The sequence below is a fragment of the Cavia porcellus genome, unplaced genomic scaffold (assembly GCF_034190915.1).
Source record: "Cavia porcellus strain 051 isolate PalLab524CR breed Dunkin Hartley unplaced genomic scaffold, mCavPor4.1 scaffold_11, whole genome shotgun sequence".
NCBI lineage: Eukaryota > Metazoa > Chordata > Mammalia > Rodentia > Caviidae > Cavia > Cavia porcellus.
This window is the reverse complement of record NW_026947494.1, coordinates 72,789,644-72,812,540: the sequence shown is the minus strand read 5'-3', so window position 1 is coordinate 72,812,540 and position 22,897 is coordinate 72,789,644. Positions and strand designations below refer to the sequence as shown.

The following is a 22,897-nucleotide window of genomic DNA, read 5'->3' as shown; positions in this document are numbered from 1 at the left end:
AGTTCATTGCTACATCAATGTCATATTCATGATGAAAGTTTACTGGGTTATTCCAAGATAGTTCTCAACACTGCCTTCACATACAAGCACAAACAACAATAGCGATGTCCGTATTCAACATACTGCAGGATCTCAGGAACTGACACCATCGTTTAACCGCCAAGTCTATGTACTATTTCATTGCTTCTGTTCTTACAAAGGGAGTCTCTTACTGATCATTATAAAGTTCATTTTACATTTAGTTTACTGTAAGCCCCTGTGGCAGACAGAGTAGGTTTTAAATAAAGAGTAAGCACTGAATTTCTCATCCATCCAGGCCTTAACAAACACTCAGTTCATGGGATGGACTCACGCATAGGTCCACTGTTCAATAAATATTTTAATGAATCAATGAACTGATGCCTAACATAAGGTAAAGACATATTCTTATGCCCTACTAAATGAGGTTCTTGGGAGGATCAGAGGTGTGTGTGTGTGTGTATAAATATATATGATAGATAGCTGTACTATTAACTTCTGTTAGTTCCTCAAAAAGAACAGTTTATGTTTGCATTGCTTGATCATTTTCATCATGCCTAAATGCTGTAATATGAACAACTTCTTTTAAGGTAACACTATGCAATATATTTTAAAAATCTCATAATTTTCTCAGAGTTCATTTTCTACCTATTCATTTCACATGACTTTATAAATCATTAACACAGGTTTGCGGTCTCTTTATCAGGAGGTAATGTAGCATATAAATGCTGAGTAGGTATAATAGAAGGAATGGCAAAATGAAACCTCTGGATTATACTTGACTTTTTGAGTAACCAAACCTAAGTCTTGCATATTTCAAGACAAGTGACTACTTTGTACAGAAGATTCTCTTTCAGGTTAAGTATCAATGTATGGCAATGGAAATAAATCCACAATTTTGACATTTTACTACAAGATAAACATACCAGGATGAGCATTCCTATCTCAAAGGGCAAACAGAGATTTTATTCATTTTTTGTGATTATGTAAATACTTTACAATGACATGATTTTTGTTTATTGTTCAGACCTACCCTCCATTATCTAAAAATCAGTTGTCTCTATTCTGTTGTGCAGTTATTTAGCTAGATTCCATGACTCTAGTAAATCACGGACACGTGTGGCTCTCAAGTCTTTGCATATGTTCATGGGTGGAGTCGTTCTTCATGAAACTGTGTCCAGGAGGCAGTTGCAACTAATTCACAGTATGAGAGGAACTACAGTAATGTCTGATTTAAGATTTTTTGTAGAAAATTCCATTTTATTAGTCAGTATTTTAACTACTTAATAGATTTCTTTTTTTCTGCCCTCAAACTGCTTTTAAAATTCCATAGAAAAATCCTACTAATGCTATTTGTTTCCATGGCAGGTCAACTGGGCAGGACACCTGACCCTGGGGAGGCATAATTCCTGGTTCTCATTGCTTGGAGCAGTGGACTTCTGAATCAGCAAACAACTGGGTACAGTGGCTTAGAGTCACAAGAAGACCATAAATCCATTCCAGAAATGGCCACATCTGTGTTTTAGAGATATGGTGTTTTCTTTTAGCTGTCTCATTTAAAACTATCCAAAAATTATAGCCATTTTAATAGCTCTCTCCATTTAAAATTATTTATAGGTATTGGAACTAAGCAACATTTTCTAGCCTTTGTCATATACTTAAAGTATGCATATTTTCCCCAAAATTGAACTTTATGAAGGTGCCTGAATAATTTTCAGTTCCAAGGTAAGCCTCCCATGACAGTATGATACACACCCACTCACAGGGACAAGGTCTCAGTAAACAGAACGCCCCTGGGACAAGGACTATGTGACAGTCACTGTTTTAACCTCAGACACCGTTCATCAGGTACTCATAAGTGTTTCTTAAAATCAAAATGAAATAACAAAGTTTGCAGCAAAATTAGGAGTTTTGTGGAAATCTTTATAGTAATTTATAGTCTTTTAGAGTCTACAGTAAGGTATAGTCTTATAGAAATTTTTGAGGCAAAGTACACAAGAAAATAAGATATAGACATAAAGTTTAGGATGAAGTTTGTACTAAACCTTTTAGCAACTTTTACTAAGCGTTTATAACAGTCAAGTGAATTGGAGAACTTCAGCTCATAGAAAACTGTGCTTTCCTTCCTGGTGTGGTGGTCTTTCCAGTGCTGTTCATGTTCTTAATGATGTCTCTCCTACGGACACCCTTGTCATTGTGACTCAGATGTGTTCCTTTTATAACCATTTAACTTATTGCAGTAGAAATTGACCAGTTAGTAGTTCAGGTTACAAAATTAAAGCATACAGAGTGACATTCAAATAGTGACACTGCCAACAGTTTTGCTCAATGATCCAACAAAAACTTAGTAATATGGTTATCAGTCCTACACACTTGTTTTTTATCTTAAAGAGGATAGGATTAAACATACCAAAACAGAACAAAACAGCTCATAAAGAAACAAGTTAAAGAAATATGGATTTCAAAGCAAGTCCACTGGAGATCTTCACTATCTATCTTACTGTCTCTAGTTTTCTTCCAAATAGTTGTCCCCATCTTCACACACATTGAATACATACTGCATATTATACATACTGCATATAATCAAATCATTACAGGATGATGAAGGCTTTTTCGGTCTTCAAGACCTGACACTGGGGAAGTCAATAATGACTACCATAATGTCTCATATTCTCTTCGTAGTAGCTGTCTTTATCTTTACTTATGCTGAAATTGAACTTAAGAGACTAGACTAATATCACTCTGAACAGTGAATAATAGTATTGCTAGATTTTATATTATAATGCTACAGAATTAGCGTTGGGTTTCTTAGTGTCTCTTCTTCAGAGTATCTGTTCATTACCTCGTGTATTATATAATCTATTCACATAAGTAGTTTAAAGAATTCTTTCAATGTGTGAATTTCTACATGTATATCTATCCTCTCTGTATTATAGGGGAAAACAGATCATAACAAGACAACAAAACAAATTCCTAGGAAAACATGCAATGAAAAAGACACATAGGACCACAATATTAGGTGATCTACCATAGTTACTATGCTTTCTCTTGTTATTTTCAATAGACTTGTCCACATCATCATGCTTAATACAGTTAAGCATAGTATTACATAGCTATTTTTATAAAAACACAACTTTAAAGACATTGTAGGACTTGAAAGCGGTTAATAATCAAAACCGGTATGGATATCTTTTACATCTTGTCATCTTCAGAGTAGTTGCCACTACTCTTAGATTTGATACTGTCAAGCATACAAAATTCAAATAAAATTAGCCAAGGCAAAACCGCGGTCTAACAAATCAGATTCAAATAAGATCAGTCATAGTAAGACAATGTAATACAGAGTTTCAGTTTATGTTAATAGAAAATTAAGGATAGTTACCATGGTATAACCTGCTATTTTTGGGTTAGATCTCTGTGCCCTCAAATCTGATATGAGTGGACAGACCAAAACAAAATAAAATCAAACTAAACAGAGAGATAAGACTACTGTGATTTTTAAATCCTGATACACTATTAACAATGTCCTCTGCCTTCCTTTTTTAGGCTATTTTTCATCTTTCCCCTTCTCAGGATGCTTTGTACGTTTTGCATGTTTTAGCTCCTGTTTTGTATGTTTTAGCTCCTTTAGTTTTTAGATTAGGGGGCCAGCCCATTGTCTTATCTTGAGTGTTGCTGAACCTTTCTACCCCTGAACTTGATCTTGAGTTATACTCCTTTACTCACTAAAGTCATAGGGTTTTCCTTCCTTCCAGCTGTGTAGTTCTGCACTGCCCAAAAGTGTCATAGCTTTCCAATCTATCTGCAGCTGCTGGATGAGTTGTCCCTATTTCTCTCTGGTTTCCTGTCACATATAGCATTGTTTTTTCATCTTTGACTTTCAGTTTATTAACTTTCTTTCTGGTTGAGTGTATTTCCTATTCAGAGCATCTTGATGGAACCTGCCTCTTAATTTACTCTGCTTGTTTCTTTTTTATTTTAGTATATCAGGGCTATCTATATTAAAGATAATAGCTTACCATCTCTGCCTCATGTCTGCTATTCTATTTTTCTGCTATAATTTGTCCACTTTACTCCTTCATTCACTGTCTGCTCTGTTCATTGAGGGCTCCCTGCCACTGTTGCTGGAATCTTGGTATTTTTTCCTCTCTCTCTGGAATGTCCTTCAGTATTTTTTTTTAGGGTTGGGTTGATGGCCATGAACTCCTACAGTTCCTCCTTGTCTTGGAAACATCTTATTTCTCCATGAATTTTGAGAGAGTTTTTTGGGTACATCAGTCTTGGTTGCAGATTATTTCCTTTCAAGGCTTGGGACTATTTCCCCCCAGGCTCTTCTTGATTTGAGAGAATGTGTTGATAAATCTGTTGTTATTTTGATAATTTTTCCATTGTAGATAATCTGCTTCTTTTCCCTGGCTGCTTTATATTCTGTTCTTGTGGTGGATTTCTGGAATCTTGATTATTATATGTCTGGGTGTAGATCTGTTTTGGTTGTAGGTGGCTGGAGTTCTGTATGCCTCTTTTATCTGGATATCATTTCTTTTTCCTATGCTTGGGAAGTTTTCCTTAACTATATCTGTGAATATTCTTTGTAGTTCATTTTTGGTTACTCCTGCTTCTTTGCTTACATTTTTTATTCTTAAGTTATAGATCCTTTTGTCGTCTTCTAGCCTTTGAATTGTTTCTACCTGGTTCCTCATTATTTTTAAGAGATCTTTTCTTTCACAATCATATATCATAAATCTCTCTTCAAGTTTCAAAAGGTTAAATTTAGTTTCTGTCAAGGCATTTTGCCAGCTTTCAGTGGAGTTTTTAGTTTCCTAGTAATCTCTTTGGATCTGTTTCATGTATTCTAGGTTATGTTTAAACTCTTCATCAAAGGTTTCTCATTCTTTTCTGAGTTCCTCTGTTCTTCCATCTGTGTTCTCTTGGGAGGGACTTACCATTTCTTTAATTAATAATTTTATATCTTGCCTCACTTGGATCAGAAGTACAGTTTTAAATTAATCTCTGAGGTCATGAAGGTATTTCTTTATGTCTGCTGATGCTGTGTCTAGTATTGGATGGTTACTGCACTGGTTCTCTTCTGTATTTATCTCTCCTGCACTTATTTTTCCAGGGTCAGCAGCTGGAGTTTTTTTTTTTTTTTTTTTTTAAATTTCTATCTTGTCATGTTTCTGGTTTCTTTCAGACAAGTGTGTTAAGAGGGTCTGTGGCTCTCTCCATATTGCTTAGGGTCTTTCCGAAGCTTGCTGACTGGGGTTTTGCCACCCTCCCCAATTTGCTGTCATCTGAGGTACATGCAGGGATGCCGAGACATTGCAGGCTAGCCTTGAGCCTCTGAGCCAGTCAATCCGCAAGTTAAGCTGTACCTTTTGGATGTCACAGAGTCGCGACAATTTTGTACTTGCTTATTGAGTCCCAACCAGGGGCATAACTCAGCCCTCACAGATCCTGCCAGTTTTCTCTGTGCCAGGGGCAGGTGACTGACATCACTGCGGTGCCAGGCTCTGCCCAACTCCAAGATGTCCTTCAGCCAGTGACAGCAGCCACAGGACCCAATCCCTAGCACTCACTGGGAAACAATGCAGATCTTCCTCTTGGGTCCACTTCACACTGTGCTGCGTGTCTTCACTGTGCTCCCAGCACAGCATGGATTGGTCAGAAAACTGCGCAGTGCCTGGCTTCAGTGCCCAGGTGTATGGTCCTCTTGAGGTCTCCTCCAGTGCAGGCAGGTGGCTCTGGTTGCCTCACAGGGCCCCAGGCCCCAATTTCCAGCACTCACCAAGAGCCAATAAAGCTCCTCCCCTTGCATCCACTTCTCACTGCACTGCGTCCTCCGGTTAAGGGCCTGGGATTCACCGACTCCCATTATCAGCAGCCATGGTCTCAGCACGACCTTGGATCCTCCAGGTGTGCCTAGTACAGCATGGAACAGGTCGCGGTTAGTGTGTCGGGTTTCAGTCCTCCACCTGCGCTTTTCCTTCCTCTTCCTAGTTTTATTTTTCCCTTTGGTTACTGCCTTGGTTAATAAAAATCATTATTCAATCACCTAGCCCTCTCCATGTTGTCCAGTTCTAGCATCTGAGCTGATTTCTCTGCAGAGGTTCTCTATCCAGCTTCCTAGCAAGCCGCCATCCCCCCCCCCCTTACTGCTTTTAATAGTTTGCTTTTGTCCTGAATTTCTGGAATCTTGATTATTATGTGCCTTTGTGTAGATTTATTTTTGTTATGGCTATTCAAAATTATATATGCTTTATTAATTTGTCAAATTCTTTATCCATGTTTGGGAAGTTTTCTGACATTTTTTATTTTTCTTTTAACTTTTTTATTTTTAAGAAAATAAGACCAAATGAAATAAAATAGAATAGAGTCAATGAAAGCAAAGCAATGAATGTGGTATAGATTTCAAAACAAGATGAAAGAAAATCAATAATTGCTACCATGTTTCTTCTTATCTTCAAAATAACTGCCCATATCATCAGGAATAGTAAAATCAAATGAAACAGGACAGAATAAGGCCAATCAAAACTAAACAGTGAAATCAATACAAACTTCAAAACACATAATAGGAAAACAACAGTCACTATCAAAAAAGGCCTCTTGTTATCTTCAAAATATCTGCCTATACCATCAGACATAATACAATCAAACAAAACAAAATAGAATAAAATCAATCAAAGAAAAACAATGAAAACAGTACAGGGCTTCAAAACAAGATAATAGGAAATCACCAGTGGCTACCATATATATTTTGTTATCTTTGAAATAGCTGTCCAGGCCATCAAATATAATAAAATCAAGCAAAACTAAACTAAACTAAACAGAACAAAGAAAACAATATGTTTCAAAACATGATAATAAATTAACAATGGCCACTGCCTTCCCTTTGTAGACATTTCTTCCTCTTTCACTTTCATATAAGGAGGTTCAAAATGTGCATGTTGGATCCTACTAACTCCTTTAGTTTTTATACTAGGAAGACAACACAATATTGACCCATGTGAATCTGAACCATTTCATCCAGGAGCATGATCTCAAGTTGTATCCACTTACCCACAAGAGCCTCAAAGTTATCTTTCTTTACAGTTGAGTAGCTTTCCATTGCATAAAAGAACTCCATTCTGAAGTTAATAGGCAAGCTACCCCCACGTTTTTATGGTTCCCTGTCACCTAGAGCATTGTTTTCTCTCCTTTGACTTTCAGTCTATGAGTTTTCTTTCAGACCTTGAAGACAGATTTGCAGCTTTTAGTTATGAAAGGAAAGATATCCTAAAAACAACAAAAAAGCAGGAAATAATTCAATGGCTGCATCAAAGAAAAATAATTTAATAACAATAGATGTCAATGATAAATCATGGGTCAATACAAATGACATTCAAAGTCTACTTGCATAAGTAATAGCAGAAAACTTCCCAAGCATGGAAAAAGGATCTGGCAAACAGGTAACTGAGACATATAGAACTCCAGCTAGCCATAACCAAAATAAATCTATACCCAGACATTTAACAATCCAGATCCCAGAAATTCAACACAAGAACAGAATATTAAAAGCTGTGAGAGAAACAAAATAGAACACCTATAAAGGAAAGCTCATCAGAATCATGACAGATTTCTCAACACAAACCATCAAATCAAGAAGAGCTTGGAGTGAAGTATTCCAAGCCCTGAAAGAAAATAACTTCCAGCCCAGATTGATGTACCCTGAAAAAGTGTCTCTCAAAATTAGAGAGAAACAAGATGCTTCCATGACAAAGAGGAACTGGGGAAATTCAAGACCATCAATCAACTCTACAGAGAATACTAAAGGACATTCTAGAGAGAGAGAGAGAAAAAAAGGCCATGGTTCCAGGAACAGTGGCAGAGCAAGGTCACCAAGTGAGGCAGACAAGTGAAGGGAATCGAAAACTGGGAACCAATAGCATGGCAGACGTGAGCCATTGCACGTTGGCCATAATCATTAATGTACATGACCTCAATTCCCCAATGAAAATAAACACAGGCAGAGTGGATTAGAAGACAGGATTCTTTAATATACTTTGTACACAAAACATATGTAACTCTGCCACTATTTCTATGAAGAGGTTTTTGTACTCTCTTACTTTCTTGTGGATCCCAATAAATCTTTTGTTGTTTTTCTTTGCTTCATTCTGTCACTTTTGGATTGATTTTTTTTTGTTATCCTTTGCTGTTTTATAATGTAACTTTCTTTTCATGGTTTATAGCTGTGTCCCTGTCTTCTAGATCTGACATTTTATCTTTGACTTCATTCAGTCTGCTGTGTATACTTGAAATGGAGTTTCTAATCTCCTGTATTTCTGTTTGGATCTATTTCATGAATTCTCTTTCTAGTTTATGTTTGGTGTTCATGGTTTCCATTGTTTTCTTGATCTCCCCATTTGTTTATCTGAGTCTGCTTCACTGCCTTCCTTTCTTTTTTATTTTCTTCTATTTGAGTTTTCACTTCTACTGCTATCATTTTAGAGATTATCATTTGTTAGCTTCTGACTTCTCTCTCTTTGTGTCCTGCACTTGTCCTGAGTGGGCTGGTTGTTCAAGATTGCATTTTACTTTTTCATCTTGACATTTTCTATTTTATGTTGCTTTCTGTGTTGATGTTTTTTAGGTTTCCAACGTTAGATAGCCTTACCCCTAGTGTCAAGGCTTTCCTAGGAGGTATTATGTGCCTCAAGATGTCTCTGCTAGCTGGTACTGCCTTCCTGGGGAAAAAGAGGAGCACAGGATGTGGGACCACAGTTCTCTGGCTGGTACTACTGCTGACCAGGGCAGTGGAGAAGGTGCTGAGCACAGGCTCCCTCTCCACTGAATGGCACTGCTGTTACAGTACAATGGAGGTGATGCAAGGTGGGGAGCTACTTTCTACTTGCCAGCACTGTCTAGGGACAATGGGGAAAATGAAGAACACAGACTTACACTCCACTGCCTGGCACCACCACACCAAGGCAATGGAGGAGGCACAGAGCAGAAACCCACACTCTGCTCACCAGCACCGCCATCCCATTGGAGGAGGCACAAACAGTATCACTGCCATGCTAGGGCAATGGAGGAAGTGCAGTTAGCAGATCTACACTTTTCTTCCCAGCACCGCCTCCTGGGCACAGTGATACATAGAGGGCCAGATTTACACTCCACCGACCAGCCTTTTGTTTTTTTTTTTGAGACTGTCTTGCTATGTAGTTCATGCTGCCTTAAACTCACTGTGTAGTCCAGGCTTCCTTTGAAGTCGTGGCAATCCTCCTGCCTCACCCCCACCAAGTGCTGGGATTAGAGGTATCCACTCCTATGCCTGGTATGAACATGCACACATTTGGATAGAAGTTTTCAAACTACTGCCCTATTCCTTGTTATATCATGACATGTTTCTACTATATTATACAAGGGGACTTAATGAATAATATAGAATTTAAATACAAGTAGAATAACTCACAAAAAGCTTGGTAGACAAGGACAGTGGTGCCCTCTAGAGTAGCCCAGCATGTGACATACACCTCTTATACCCATGTGTATGAGGACTGTGCTTTGATTCCCAGCTACATTCTCACAGCTCACCCAGAAGCCTCAACATGGTGAACGTGGATGTTAGTACCTACTGAAAGCATGCACAGATATGTACACACAGTGTCTTGTTTAGCTTTTTCTATTTATGGAGCTCTACATCTTTTTGAATAAATACACACACATGCATGCAAATGCATTTTATTTTTAGTTTTCAAACCATTGACACTACATCAGTAGAGAAGAATTGTGAAAGCTGGAGAAGACAGACTGTTCGTAATGTCTATGGTTGTCAGGAACACTTGGAGACACTGTACTCCCGGTGTCTAGTAGTCTGGTTTCCCTGCGCTCAGGATAATGGTCAATGTGTGGAGGAAAGTCTTCTGGGGATTTCTATAGGGTTGAATAATTGTTGTGGTCAACTTTCTCCTGGTCTCTCTAACTCATGTCTGCCCAGCTCTATCCACTAACTGACTCCATTATTTTCATAGTCGCAAAACCACACCAACTCTGAGTACTACCATTTAAAAAAATCCTCATACTCTCTTTAAAAGTAATTAGATATACAAACACCTGAAAGGAAACCTGTCCTTAATATAAATAATAGTTATTAAGCACTTTCTATGTGTCACATAATGGACATATTCCCTCACCTCATTTTATCATCATGCTAACAACTTAATCAAACAAGCAGTGTGTTTAGCCTACTCATTTTACAGATTAGGGTACCAGGGCTTAAAGAACTTGATGGATTACCAACCATTACCTATTTTCTTTTGAAGAAAGGTCTTGCTGTCTAGTTTAGGTTGGTCTTGAGCTCACAAGGTAGTCCAGGATGACCTCAAACTCACCTAGATCCTCCCACCTCAGCCATTCAAGTGCTGAGATTATAGACGGGCACGACCATGCCTGGAAAATCAGTACCCATTTGAAGAGATGTAGCCACAATTTAAACCAGCATCCATTTAATAGTCAGCACCATGACAGAACATTGGTCCAAGATCAATTAATACTTCCTGAATTCAATGTTACAACACCAGGACACTGGAAGAAATACTTGGACATTTGCTAGATTCTTTATCTGGCTTCATTTAAAGTTATATAGGGAAAGTCAGAAGAGTGGAAAACATCTCCTGTTATCATTAATAAGAATTTAATAATTCCTGTTAGTAGTCACCAACTCATCTTTGTTAACTGGAAATATCTTCTCTTAATAATTTTTAACCTGCATTGTATGAGTTATCTTTATTCCAATTGGAAAAATTGAAAGATTATTTTTCTTTATGTGAAGGCTTTTATCCTTACACATTAAAATATCTGAAACGTTTTATATCATTATATATAATTCCATGGATTTATGAACTTTTAAAATGGTTCTTATAAATGGAGATGGAAAATTTTTTAAAGCAGGATTTTTTCTTTCCCCAAAGGAAAGGGCTTTATATCAATGGCATTACAAAAGTTTTAGTTTAAAGTGTATTTGACTGAGTTTAAACTAGGACATTGCTTCTGGTGCTATAACTGAAAGATATAGGAGAAACTAGTTTTTAAAAGTTTAAATGTCCTTCCAGGGGTATTTTTCTTTTTCTGGATAAGGCCCTCGTGTTATCAAAGAAAAACAGTCTCTCCTTCCTGGTAGTACAAATTAAACTCCCTTCTCTCATAATTACTTTTCTGTTTCCTATTCACTAAAATATGACTAGCAGTCTTTCTGAAAGAAACTAATCCCTGGGTACTCCACTGCTATTGTTGATTTTTCTGCTTCCTCACATGTTGAAATAGAATCTTTTTCTTTGGTTGGCTGACTCTTTTCAGAATAAGGATAGGTGAATGTCAAGAGGGGAAAAAGAGTTAGCAGATTTTATCTGTCACTGAGAAAAAATTTCAGATGGAATTTAGAGAGTATAGTTTTTTAATTAACTTTTTATAGTACAGTTAGAAGGACTTTGCAATGAAATGAAGGCTCTGATAAAAACCACACTATGTCAGAACTATTTTCAAATCCTTTTGCTTATAATCTCTGTCTCTTTTCACTCCTCTTCTACTTCAAATGAAAAACATCAGGTACAGGAGTCAGCAAATGTCTCCTGGCTTCTGTCTTCCTAATGTGCTTTCATCGAAAGGCAGAGAAACATATTATTAATTTAAAAAGCAAAATTTTCAAATTGCATTCAATAATTCCTGTTAACAGTCATAAGATTAATCATATTCTGAGAATAGACCTTTCAAATAATCCATGAAGAAGTATTTCTCATAATAGAAACAAAATGAGTTGTAGCTCTATATGAAACCACAGGACATCCACACTAAGGTGAGCACAGAGGATAAATAATTTATCCAACTACTAAGGTATAAAATAAGCTGCTAAAAACTTTCTAAGCAAAGTCTATTTTTCTTGCCTGAATGCATGTTTTGGGTTAGAAAGTTTCTTCACTATATAGTGAAGAATATTTTGTCTTAAACCTTACTCTGAAATAATTTTGTATTTCTTTTTCAAATGTTCATGCATTGTCATCTTATCAATCCAAACTTTTGTACATCTTTCTGATCAGAACGCACTTTTTAGAAGATAGTAGCCAATGAAATTACAGGGAATTTATTTTTCTAAGATAGTATTTATTCACTAGGGATGGTAATTTTTTCTGGAAGTTTTCATTATTTTATTAGATCATTTGAGTATAGATCTGCTCCTGAGTTATGAACTTCTAATTAGGAAACAAGAATACTTAGCTTGGTTTAATGAATTATATCAACATTTGGCATTTTGCACTTTTAATCCAGGAAAACAGGTAACAGCAAAAACAATCCTGATAGTTGCTTAATTCAATGCATGTTGCATAGTCACTTGGGATTCAACAAAGTTTTGACTAAAATTATGTGATAAGAAAGCATGATTCCAGATCTGGACAGCATAAAAGCAGAGTTCTAAAGATAGTTTCTTGGCCCATGTCACCACATACTCCCTGCGCAACTCACTCCGGCCCTGGGGAACACGTGCTCCCCTGGGACCTTGGCCCGTGCAGCCGTGCACTTCCTGTGCGACTCCAGCAGCCAGTGAGGAACTCCACGCTGCCCTGGGACCTTGGTCAGTGCCCAGCAGATGCCCAGAGCCAGGACACCTACTGGTCCCTCAGGGACACTCCCTACCTCCTGGACCTGATACTGCTATTGACCTTCAACTCCCACCTTTCTCCCAGAATCTTGGATTACAGCAGATTAATTGTACTAGCTTGAAGGAAGATTCAATAACTGCCTCACACAAACAGAAGATCTCAGCAGGCTCCAGTCAGTGTGGTGAATAGGCCCCTAAAATAGAGGTGTACAGTGGGTACATAGGGCCTGTAGTAAAGCTGCTTTTAACTAACTGTAAGACCGTGGTGAGTCTGACAATAGTATGGGTGACTCCTTCCTGCACACAGAGAACATCAGGCAGGGTGAGGAGTGTGCCAATAAGGACTCCCCCAACTTGGAGAAAATTAAAAGGGCTCATGAGACACACGGGCACACAACAGGGACACAGTGAGGCTCAGCCAACACAAACACTATAGACAGGGAGAGTTGGTGGCCTGGAATAACCTGAAGATAAAGTAATAGCAGGAACTAAAAGTTGACCTACATCAATGCTACTAGGCTTGTCGGCCCAGGAAGAATGTAGGACTCACCCAACAGGCCCTGCAGGGGGAAATCAGGTGACTGGCCCTCCTATTCATTGAGGGACCCAGCAACTGGACAAACATCACCTTACATTAGGACCTCAAGATACACACCACCAACAGTTGACACGAGTGGGACTGAAGGACCAAATATTATTTTGAAAGGGGAAAATGGCAAAACAAAAGAGAAAAATGCAGTCTCAAACATCTAGTCCACCAGGAGCAAGTACAGGAGACATTGAAATAGAGAACTTCAAAAGTAACACACTGGAAATCTCTGAAAAGATAGTGAGTGAAATAAAAAAAAATAATAATTCCATAAGGCTATAGAGGAAATCAAATTAGAAGTACTCTCCCATGTAAAGATAGAAATAACAACCTTAATAAAGGAGTTGCTGAGCATAGCTGAAGAAGAAATAGAGAAAAAGGTACAGGAGCATGAAAAACTGATTAAACCTTGAATGAACTATATAGAAAACAAGCAATTAAAACAATTAATGTCTCAAAGATACATCCAAGAAACAAAAAATTCTGTTCAAACCTGGCAAAACCATTTAAATGAAGCTGAGGATAGGATTTCAGATCTTGAGGATAGTATCACAATTAGCAATCATGAAAGGATAGCATGAAAGGATATTTTAAAAATAACAAAGCAGCATTAAATGATGATCCAGCAGCTTCAAGATGATGCCAAGAGTAACAATATAAGATTAATAGGCATCAGTGATGATGCAGTAGTCAATGCAAATACATAACTAAAATATTCACAGAAGTAATAGCAGAAAATTTCCCAAACATGGGGAAGAATCTAATATGCAGATAAGTGAGGCATAGAGAATGCCAAACAGCCACAACCAACATAAATCTACACTCAGACATATAATATTAAGATCACAGACATACGCATAAAAAGAGAATACTGAAAGCTGTTAGAGAAAAAAACACAGCTCAACTATCAAGGAAAGCCCATTAGAATCACAGCAAACTTTTCAGCACAAACTCTCAAGTTAAGATGAGCTTGGAGTGAGGTATTTCATGCCCTGAAAGAAAACAACTTTCAATCCAGACTGATGTACCCAACACAACTTTCATTCAAATTTAATGGAGAAAAAAGATGCTTCTAAGGCAAAGAACAGTTGAAGAAATTCATGTCCACTAAACCAACCCTAGAAAGAGTATTGAAAGACATACTAGATAAAGATAAAAATGACCATAATCTCCAGAACAACAACAGAAAGAAAACACCAGGTAGGACAAAGCAATTAAACAATGGGGAAAAACAGAAAGCAAACAATGGGAACGTAACTTGGCAAAGTCTAGCCAGTACATATCAGTGATATCCATAAATGAAAATGGCCTCAATTCACCTATCAAAAGAAATAGGCTAACAGAATGGATCAAGAAACAGGATCCCACAATATGCTGTATACAAGAAAGATATCTGACCCAAAAGGAAACACATATCTTAAAAGTTAAAGGATGGAAAACAGCATTCCATGCAATAAGAACCCAGAAAAAAGCAGGGGTAACTATCCTATTTGCAGACAACATGAATTTCAAACCCAAAAAGATCAAAAGAGATAAAGAAGATCACTACATACTCGTGAGTGGAAAAATTCAAGAGGAAGAACTAATAATTATAAATATATATGCACCAAATACAGGAGCACCCAACCCTATAAGACAAGTATTAATGGACATGAAAAACCAAATACACAAGAACACAATTATAACAGGGGACCTTATCGGCACATTGTCACAAAGAGATAGATCCACGAGACAGAAAGTCAGCAAAGAAATAACGGAACTGAATCATAGCTGTGAGTAATTGGACTTAGTAGATGTTTACAGAGTGTTCCACCCAACAACATCAGAATATACATTCTTCTCAGCTGTGCATGGGCCATTCTCCAAAATAGGCCATATATTATCCCATAAAACATTCTTATTTATTTCACTAATAAGGATAGTCTCAAGTTGTCACCACTTACCTATGAAGGCCTCAAGATCATCCTTTTTATAGCTGAGTAATATTCCATTGTATTAAAAAACATCTTATCTTTTTCATCCACTCTGCAGTTGATGGGCATCTTGGTTGTTTCCAAGATTTAGCTATCGCAAATTGTGCTGCTATGAACATGGGTGCACATATATCACTGTGATATGACCTTTTCAGTTTTTCTGGGAAAATACCCAGGAGGAGAATAGCTGGATTGAATGGAACTTCCAATCCAAGTCTTCTGAGAATTCTCCATTCTGATTTCCACAGTGGTTGCACCAGTCTGCACTCCCACCAACAGTGCAAATCACATTGTGTCTCTAGTGTAAAAAGTAATAAGAACTGTAGGACTAATAAAACCCAAAATGTGTAATTGCTATTATAAAAAAGAGAGGAAAAGAAAGTGCTCTAAAAGGTATAACTGCATGTATGTTCAAGTGTATAGGATTGATAACCATATTACTGGTTTTTGTTGGATCATTGATCAGAACTGTTTGCAGTCTCGCTGTTTGAATGTCTACTTTGTATGCTTTACCTTTGTAACTTGAACCACTATTTCTAAGCGGACAATATATAATTTATCAGCTAGTGATTTCTTACTATTTATTTTTTTGAAATTATGTATCATTTATACCCTTTTTCTGTTTTGTTTTCTTTAAATAAATTTTTTTAAAAAGATAGTTTCTTTAAAGTAGAGGTGAAACTTGCAAGTGCATGTCTAGCTGAATCATTCCTGTTAGCTGTCACATATAATGTTTATCTTACACAGTATCATGTTGTATCTCATGGCCTGATATTGACAGACTTAATTAAGCCTGACCATGGTGTGGGACCTTCATGGCATATCCAACCTCCTCTTCGTGTTCCAGCCCCTCCTTTGTGGATCGCGCCTTCAATATTTAAATTCAGATTTGACTCCGTCCTGTCTGCTGGGCGCTTTCCCTCTGGCCTGAGTCCTGCCCCCTCCAGCACCTCGCTGGCTTTCATCACAGCCAGTTGCCCTGGGCTGAGGGAAAGGAAACAATGACTCAGAAGCTCCTCACTCAGTTATACAAACTGCGATGTTTCGTATATTCATTAATCATGTGAAAAATTTTGTGATTTGAAAGTATTGACTTACCCTCTAACAACTTTTAATAAACTTTTTAATTTATTTTCAGAAAAAAAGAAAGAAAACACGAGTCCATAAAATTTATTTAAGACAAGTACTGGTATAGCTGAGGTGATTTCTCTGAATTCGCAGTCATTTGACAGGAGAGGTACTAGACTAGAAAGCATCCTTTGAATCAGATCTAAAGCAGAGTAAAATACTGTTTACTGGAAGGAAAAACAGATTAAAACCCAAAAATTATTGCAGGAGCCAAGTACCTCTACTCAGTGTTTCCCTGTCCTGCCCCAAACTCCCAGATTATTACTCTTCCCATACTGATCAGGCAAGTGATCAGGCGAGTGCTCAGCAGATCGCCCAGTGTGAATTCCTCTGCGTGACAGAGATGGTGCTGGTGTTTGGTGGTGCTGGGCACATTCTCACGTCTTACCTCAGTGTGGCAGAAGTCTTCTGTAGGTCCCGACCCCATCAAGGCTGCCGTTTGGATTAGCAATGTACTGAAATTTTTTCGGGTTACTAGAATAATTGTTGGATTACAGTAGGTTACCAGTGGGTGACATGAAAATCTTTACATAATTTAAAATTCCAATTAGTCTGTTTAATTAAATTTAAAATGCAATTTTTTTCCAAAGTGGCAAATTGCATCCTTAAAAGTAAGGCATGTGGGGCTAAGTAAAATTTAACTTTTCCTTCTGCTAATTGTAAACAAGGAACATAAAGATTAGCTTTATCATCTTTCAAACTGTTACAACTGAGTTTAACCCTTTTGCTCACCATTGCTTTTGCCTGGTGCATTTGTGGATGTACCTAGAAAAAGAACAGAACAAACTGAGAAGTAGAGTTTAGAATATGGTTCACCTTCAGCAAAGTAAGTACAAAGGCAACAAATGAATAAGATTAGCTTCTAAATTTACACATTTACTTTTTACTACTATGTATTTCTAGTATATAATATTTTTATTTCTTGCATGGATTTGCCACATACATAATAGATCTTAATTATTTTTTTCAGCCTTTTCCTTTTCCTCCTTCCTATGTCCCTCTGTCTCTTGGTCCTCTTTCAATTTGAGAACCATCTATCTCCCTTCTTGTGACTTATCTTTTATTTACTTTCCCTTTATTTATAATTTTGTTTTCTCATATAATAGAAACTATATAATATTTAAGCGTGCATGTTTGATTTGTTCACTTAACATAATGGCTTCCATTTTTCTACTAAAATGACTCAGGTTTCTCCTTTTTATGGGTGAGTAGTATTCCACTGTGTGTGAGCACCACATTCCCTTTATTCACTCATCTCTTTGGTAGGTATATATGTCACTTTCAAGGTTTAGCTAATATGAGTCATTCTGCTGTAAACATGAATACACACAAGTCACTGTAATATGACGTCTTTAACACTTTCAGGAGATTCTTTAGTAGAAATAGCTGAGATAAATTTTTTTATTGTCCAACTGCTTCTCTGGCAAATTATTCCAACATGAAAATCCCATCTGTAGTTATGTTTTTAAATGGAAGCATGATGTACTCAGATCTTTGAGTGTCGGTTCATTTGAATCAGGAATGAAAGAAACCAGCAAGGCTCTTGTAAACAATATTTGGAGTGAAGACTCTTTATGTCCCTATATTGAAAAATATATCCTTGCTCTTGGAAATATCTGCCATAGACAGAGAGTAAGACAGTGGGCCAGTTAAATAGCTTATGTATTAAAATTATTTTAATTACCCAGAACTGCTTAGCTTCGCTGGGCACAACTACTTTTGGGTTAATTATACATTTATTGTATCATTTTGCTTGTGTGTGTGTGTGTGTGTGTGGGTGTGTGTGTGCATGTGTGTGTGTTTGCTGTTTGTCTTTTAAAGCACTTTGATCTAACATAAATTAATATTATGCCAATGTGTATAAAATATCAACACTGAAACTCTTGTACTTTATCATATATTCTGCTTTTATATATGCTGTAATTCTGATGATATACTGCTATTATTTTTTGTTTTAAACATTAAATTTCCTTTTATGATTTTTAAGAAAATACTTGTGTAGACTGGTGCAGCCACTGTGGAAATCAGTATGGGGATTCCTAAAAAAACTAGGATTGGAAATTCCATTTAGTCAAGCTATTCCTTTCTTGGATATTTTCCCAGAAAAACTGACAAGGTCATGTCACAGCGATATATGTGCAGCCATGTTTATAGCAGTACAATTTGTAATAGCTAAATGTTGGAAACAGTCAAAATGTCCATCAACCACAGAGTGGATGAAAAAGATGGGGTATTTTTATACAATGGAATATTATTCAGATATAAAAAGGTGATCTTGAGGCTTTTATAAGTAAATGGAGGTAATGAGACTATCCTCATAAGTGAAATAAATCAGACTCAGATTTGTAAATATCACATTGTCTCTCTAGTATAAAAAATAATAAGAAATGAAAGAGTAATAAGATCCAAATAAGATATTGTAATGTATTAGATAGTAAGATAGTAATAAAATATTGTAATATAAAAGGGAAAGAAAGTACTCTAAAGGAAAGAATAGCTTGTAGGCATACATATATAATCATACGTATGTTTAAGTGTGCAGGATAGATAACCATACTGCTAATTTTTTGTTAGTTCACCGAACAGGCTCGTTTGTGCTGTCATTGTTTGATTGCCCATTCATTTTCATGCTTTGATTTTGTAACTTTAACAACTCCATCTAAGATAACAACATGTAATTTATCAACGAGTGATTTCTTACTGTTTTTTTTTTGAAATTCTGTATTATTTCTACACTTTTTCTGTTTCGCTTTTTTCTCTAAATAAAAAAGAAAAGAAAACACTTGTGTAAATATTCATTCTTTTGAATAAATCTGAGCTTCCAGTTGGTATCATTTTTCTTCATACTAAAGAGATTGTTTTGACATTTTTGTAGAGCAAATATGCTACCAGTAAATTAATGTTCTAGCTATTTGGGAAACAAATATTTATTTCACCTTCAGTTTTGAATAATGATTTTGTGCATATGGGATCTTAAGGTGGCAGTTTTTCTCCAGTTCTTCAGCATTTTAAAGTTGTCCATCATATTCTTGACTGTGTTTTATTGATGAGAAATGTGTGATAATTTTTATTTTTGTACATTTATTTCAAATGTGTCCTTCCCCTGACCACTGTTTTCAAAGATTTTTTATTATTGATTTTCACTAAGGCTAGTATGATGTGATCAGTGTGTTAGTTATGACTTGATATTATTAACCAAATATGTAAATTGCCATTCAATATTTCTTTAAGTATGTGTCTGTCAATTAATATTTTTGGAACTCTAATTATATTGTTATTAAATGATCTGATTTTGTCCATGTATCATGGAAACTGTGTTTGTTTGTTTTCTAAGTTTTCTTCTCTATTCATCAGTTCAGAATATTTTGATTTTTTTTTTCTTTTTTAAGATACCAGGAATGGAACTGGATCGTACACTTGCCAGGCAGGCACTGCGCTGCTGAGCCACATCCCCAGCCCTATTTTGATGTCTTGTCTATAAAATTTATAAAATTTTTTCTATATTCAATGGTTAAACTCATTGTATGAAATTTGAACTATAATTTTCACCTTTCAATGTTCCATTTTATTCTTTTTATAGTTTTTATCTTTCCTCTTATTGTCTTCAAATGCCAATTTAACTTCTTAAAAATACGCAGTGGCTATTTTAAGTTTTCTAACTGCAAATTAAATGAACTCTTTTGTTTTTAAGCTTTGTTATTGACAGCTTTTTAAAGTTTTGTATTTTATTGGTACCTGCTTGTAGTACATGAAATTAGCATTTTTCTTAGGAATTAGGCACACAGACATAATGTGCCTCAGCTCTGCTAAGTCTCTGTTCCACCCCCCATTGCTCTCCCTCTGTCTCTAGATAGCTTTTCTCCATTTTCATTATTATTGTTATTAGTGTGGTTATGTTTAGTTTGTGTTTATGACATATAATATTTATGTTTAAAGGGCTGGGGATTTAGCTCTGTGGAGTAAGCGTCTCTCTGGCAAGCGTGAGGTCGTGAGTTCAGTCCTCAGTACAAAAAAAAAAAAAAAAGTTACGTTCATGGTGAGTATTTTGTATGCATACATGACACATTGTAAATCTTTCTGCTTTCCCTTAAATCTCTCTGCTTCCGCTCACCCTTGGGTGTTTTGACCTCTTCCCATTTGCAAAACATTTATCATTTCATGTTTTTCTGTCAGCCCTTTATTATGCTTTCTATTTGCACTTTGCATGACTCAAATGAGAGCTACCATATGGTGTTTAAGTTTCTGTAATGGATTTATTTCACTTAACATATTTTCCAGGTACTGTACATCCATTTTCCTACAACAGTCTCAAATTTGTTCTTCTACGTAGTTGAGTAGTATTGTATTGTGTATATATACCACACTTTCATTATCCATTTGTCTGTTGATGGACTAACAGGCTTGTTCCAGACGTTAGCTGTTATGAATTGTGCTGCTATAAACATTTCAGTGCACAGATCACTGTAATTATCATGTCTTTAATCTTTGAGGAAGATACCTAGAAGAGGAATGCCTGGATCAAATGGAATTTCTAATTTCAGTTCTTTGCAAACCATCTGTACTGATTTGCTTAATGATTGTACCATTTTACACTACCACCAACCATGTAGATTTGTTCCTTTTCACTGCGGCTGTGCCAGCATATACTAAGACTTGATTTGCTGATGATTTCCATTTTCTGATATAAAATAATATCTTAACATTATTTTAGTGGATTTCTCTAGTGGCCAGACAAGCTGAAGTTTTTCCTATGTTTCATTGGGACTGAATCTGCACTCCATCTGTATATCAGAGTCTAGAGTAAAGCTATTTTGACTATTTGGTTCTGCCTGTCCAGGAACAGGAGACATCACTTTTTAAAATCTATAATGAGTGTTAGATTTGGTTAAAGCCTTTTCTCTACCCATTGGTACGATCTTGTAGTTTTTGTCCTAGCTTCTGTTTATATGGTGTGCTATATTTTGACTTACCTATGTTGAACCATATTTGAAACTCTGCGATGAAACCTAATTAGTCATGATGTGTGATCCTTTTGACAATGCACTGCATTCTATTTGCCAGAATTTTATTGAGAACTTGTGTGTCTCTGGTCATTAAGGAGACTGTAGTTTCTGTTTTTAGTTAGGTCTCTGTCTGGTTTTGGGATCAGAGTGGTGCTTGTTTCCAGAAATGAGTTTGAAAGCTATATTTTTTTTCAAATTTATTGAAGAATTTGGGGAGTGTTGGTGATATAACATGTTTAAAGATTTTGTAGAATTCAGCAGTGAATCCATCACATTCTAGGCTTTGTTTGGTTGGTAGAGTTTTTCACTGTGTCCACATTTTAAATGCTCATTAATGGATTGTTGAAAATCTTTAAGTCTTCTTGGCTTAGTTTTGATAATTTGTATGAGTCTAGGAATCTGTCCAATTTTTTCAAGATTTTCTAATGTGTTTGAATATATAATTTTTCGTATAATTATTTTTTGGATGTTGATGGTGTCTGTTGTGATTCTGATTTTGTTTTCATTTTTAATTCCAATGATGTGACTTTTTTCTCTGTTTTTTGAAATTTGGCTAAGAGTAAATCTGTTTTGTTTATTCCTTCAAAGAACCAGATATTTGATTCACTCTTTGTATTGATTTTTCAGTCTCAATTTCACTAATTTCAGCTCTGATCTTTTGACTGCTCTCCTTAAATTTGTGATAGGCTTTGATTGCTGTTGTTTTTCAAGTATTTTGAGGTTCCATATTATGCTATACATTTGAGCTCACTGTTTTTCCAGTTTGAGCACTGATTGCCATAAGCTTCCTTCTTAAAGATCGCCTTCTGCCTACCCCCGTGTCTTCAAGATTTCTGACTACTTTGTCTTCCAGTAGATTTAGTGTTTCTGTTTTAATATTTAGATCTTTGATTCATTTTGACATTAGTTTAGTTCATGATGACAGAAATAGTTTGTGATATCATTATTTGTTTTATGACTAGATCTTGTAATCTGAACAACTAATTCTAAAATAACAATATGCAATATGTTAACTAGTGCTAATTTTCTACTTTTTTTGGAAATTTTGTATCATTTCTATCCTTTTATTTTTCTGTTTTGCCTTAAAAAAAAAAAGATTTTTGGTGCCCTGTGAGTTCCACTGTGTTGTATGGCATTGTCATTTGAGTCCAGAAATATTTTATTTCTTCCTTAAGTTCTTCTATGAGCCCTTGGGTGTTCAGGACTGTGGTATTTAGTTTTCCTGTATTTCTAAATTTTCTGTTGTTTATTCTGTGATTGATTTCAGTTTTGCTCCTCAAGGGTTTTTCCTGTCACTGAATCCTTTTTCCCTTTTCTTTCTTTCTTTCTTTTTCCTTTCTTCCTTTCTTCCTTTCTTTCTTTTTTCTTCCTTCCTTCCTTCCTTTCTGTCTATTGTTTATCTATTTGTCTATCTTGATGCATCCATTCCATCTAGATTTGGGGTTAGCTGGCTTTTTTTACTTCTATCTAGGGTATTCTTGACTCTTTTCTGGAATGTTGGTTTCATATTCAAAAATTTCCTGAGGTTATTTTTTTTTTTTTTTTGTAAATGTCCTTA

General features: G+C 36.1%; 1 long non-coding RNA gene across 3 annotated transcripts in view; it reads left to right on the top strand.

The window, feature by feature from the left end:
• LOC111755677 (uncharacterized) overlaps positions 1 to 22,897 on the top strand; it is a 202,648-nt gene that overhangs the window by 145,350 nt on the left and 34,401 nt on the right. For 2 of the 3 annotated variants that reach the window (XR_010050610.1, XR_010050611.1), the window contains one exon: positions 1,387 to 3,502. The exons of the other annotated variant lie outside the window; for it this stretch is intronic. This is a non-coding gene — a long non-coding RNA (uncharacterized LOC111755677). Of the gene's footprint in view, positions 1 to 1,386; positions 3,503 to 22,897 lie in introns of those variants that run through there. 3 annotated transcript variants of the gene reach the window in all.